Source organism: Stegostoma tigrinum, unplaced genomic scaffold (genome assembly GCF_030684315.1).
Source record: "Stegostoma tigrinum isolate sSteTig4 unplaced genomic scaffold, sSteTig4.hap1 scaffold_57, whole genome shotgun sequence".
NCBI classification, from domain to species: domain Eukaryota; kingdom Metazoa; phylum Chordata; class Chondrichthyes; order Orectolobiformes; family Stegostomatidae; genus Stegostoma; species Stegostoma tigrinum.
In genome coordinates, this window is record NW_026728505.1 from 425575 (window position 1) to 429097 (window position 3523).

Sequence of the window (3523 nt, forward strand, 5' to 3'; positions counted from 1 at the left end):
GGCACCGCATTCAGTACTTGCAATATCAACTCCCTTCAACACCGAGGCACAGTGGCAATGGAATGCACCATCTACAAGATGCACTAGAGTAAGTCACGCAGCCCATGGACTGTACCGCCTGAATGGGCAAGAGCAGACAGTGCATCAGAACAACCCCATCTGTAAGTTCCCCTGTGAGGAACATTCCACCCTGAGTTGGAGCAGTATAAGGGATGATCTCACTGAGTGGTGGAGTCGGCTTGATGGACCAAATGGCCTATTTCTGCCCTCCATCTTCTGCCTTATGATACTTTTTCCAGTTGTTTAGTGCAGTGACCAAACTTGTGTTCAGCCTCTAGATGGTCTCAAAAGAGCCAGTCCTCAAGCCCTCTCTCAAGCACCTGATCTTCCCATCCAACCACCTTCATGGATCTGTGAATGCCCACTCCAAGCTCTGTTCTTTACTTTAATCCACTCAGTGCCCTTACTGTTTTTGAGCACTCCCATAACTTACCCTTCCCAGTTTCATTACCAGCCACTTCCCTGGATTGAATTCCTCATTTTCTTCCTAATTATTTAATGTCCCCGTGCAGCCCACAGCTTGCTTCCTCATGGTTAACCATCTGACCAATTGTTGCATCATCTGCAAACATCGAAATCACAGCCACTACAGCTACATCTAAATCATTGATCTACACCAGAAACAACAGATAGAAGGCATGGATAGTAAGTTCACAAACGACACCAAAATTGGTGGCATAGTAGGCAGGAACGAAGGTTCTCTATTTGTTCATTTCCAGCCCCGTTTCTGGTTCCACCTCCCCTGCTGCGCCACTGTTTTGGTCTGATTCTGGGCCTGGGAACTGGGATTATATGGCCATCTGCAGCAGTGGTCACTTCCTTGTGTGAGGGAACTGGTGAAGTATCCGATGTTAAACTACATTGTTACTGAAATTACATTTCAATAATATCGTCTCAGTTAATGGATTCTGGAGGCATCGAAGTTAAAGATTCAGCTCGCTCTGAGTTCCCACATGTTAGTCCACTGGTCGCCAAGTATTCCCGTTGTATTTATGGAGCTGTTCCTGACACATCCTCAGCCATTGTACTTGTCACACTTTTCCAGAGTGTCTCCCTGTGTGGCCCTGCTTGTACAGTGATGAGTACTCTGAGTGGTGGCCGGAGCAACCTCAGTTCTGATCTGAGCCGTAGCAATGGGTGTTCTTCCCATGTTGCTCCTTGTGAATCATCCTTCGATAAGGAATTAATTGATTCGCATGAAAATATTCTCCCAGTTGATGAACTTATTCCCTCAAACACCCGCTCTCTCCCATGTCTGTGTTTGATGTATCAGAATACAAACCCATCTCTTCCCGCAGATTTTTCTCCCTCCCACAATCACTAACTCTCCTTTACGTCCCTTCTCCCACTTCGCTGAGGCACTGCACAATCTATCACACACTGCCATATTCACACCATTTAGCCTCTGCTCTTGCGGTCATTGTTGCTGGGTGAGCGTGCCCCAGTCTCACCATGTGGACCTTCAAATCAGTCGATCCATTTAGTTGCCGCAGTTGGGAGTAGAATATCTTTTACAGACATGGACCAGTGATTGTTGGGACATCAGGTTCAGGAAAAAGACACAGGATACGTTTGAGCAAAATAATCTTTATTGGAAAGGAACAGTTTCTGTAGCTGTTTGAATCATTTATTTCATTTGTTCATTCCTTTACAGCGACAGCATTGTGTGCAGTTCTGCAATTCTCCTCTTGGAGAGATGTGCTCCTATAGGGAACGGTGCAAAAGGGGTTTACAAGGATATTGCCCGGGCTGAAGAGTTTCAGTTACGAAGAGAGATTGGACAGACTGGGGTTGTTTTCTTAGAGCAGGGGTGATTGCGAGGGAAGGTGATCGAGATATGCAAACTAATGAGGCATACGAACAGGGGAGACTGAAGGTGCTGTTTCTCTTTGATCGATCACCATGGAGCCGTAGATTTAAGGTAAGAGGCAGGCCGGTTTGAATAGATACTCAGAAAGACTTGTTTCAGCCAGCAGATGCTGAGCCAAGTGATGGTAAATAGGATTGGGATAGTTCAGTGGCTTGTTTTGTACAGTGCAGCCGCAATAGACTGAAGGGCCTTATGCTGTGTGGAAGACAGCAGTAGTGGACTGGTTCGTATCCCTGCGTCTCACGTGGGAGAGCAGCGTTAAACTCCCCACAGGAGACCATCCTCATATTCCAGGGTGGTTCAGCATTGCCTCGTGGTGGCGGGAACACAGTTTCGACTGTAGTTTTGTGAGACTCTCTGTATGGAGTTTGCGCATTCTCCCCAAAGTTGTGCCGTTTCGGTAAATTGTCCCGTCATGGTTCGTCGTAGTAAATGTGGGTTTGTGGGGTTAGGGTGGAGAAGTGGAAAGCTCGAGTGGTGTTAGGTGCAGAAGCAGTGGGCTGAAAGATCTCCATCTGCATTGTAGGGATTCTGTGATCTCTGACTCTGAGTTGTGTCTCTCTTAGGAATTTGAAATTGCCTGCTCCGTTTACAGGTGTGGGTTATTACTATCTGTCCTTCCATTCTCGATGGGACATGTCAGAGGAAGGACGGTGCTGTCTGACTCAGTGCTGGGCAGGACTACATCCGGGGGAGACAGAGTGTCAGTGAAAGTGCCAACACATGCCTTCTGCAAGCTGCGCCTTTTGTCTGCGTTGAAATCAAAATGATTTGATAGATTTGTTCCAGAGTGAAGTGTTTACTGGAAGCAGAAATCCGAGGGAGGCACTGGATAAACCGATCCCGATTTGAGTGCAGTAACAGCAAATACCTTTCCTGCAGCGCTAATGAGATTGTACAGCACAGAGGAGAGTTTCGCTGCTCTGCATTTGGGCTCGTGGGTCCCGCGTGCTTTCACTAAACTGGGTTACCGGGAATAAAGATATCAGAAAGGGCACAGATGGTGCTTACTGGGGTTCACGGTTGTAAAGATATCAGATATGACACAGACAGGGTTTACTAGGATCGTACAGTGTCTCAATGGTTACACTGCTGTTGGATGGGCAGGTTCGGTGTATTGGCCTTGCTAAATTGCTCTGTGCTGTCAGGGATGTGTAGGTTAAACCATAGTTAATGCAGAGATAGGGCGGCCGCTAGGTCTGGGTGGGATGTTCTTTCAAGGGTCGGGGCAGACTCGATCAGCCGAATGGTACTTTCCACACTCTAGTGATTCTATTATTTGAAAAGGAAGGGCATGATGGAGCTTACTTGGGTGTTAAAACATTCCAGAGAACACCAATGGGGTTTACCGCGACAAGGTTTTATTCACGAGGGATGTTAGAAAAGTTGGAAATGCTCACACTAATGAAAGGAATACCTCATGGACATTTTGCAGATGATTTGAGTTGTGGAGAGAGGAAAAAGGGGGAAGTTCCCTCTTTCAAGTGAACCAATAACTGGAAGTCAGACATTCAAAACCATTGACGAAAAATAAAAGATAGGAGCTGAATTCCTGTCACACCGAAAAACCGTTTCCAAAATATTTTGAAAGAC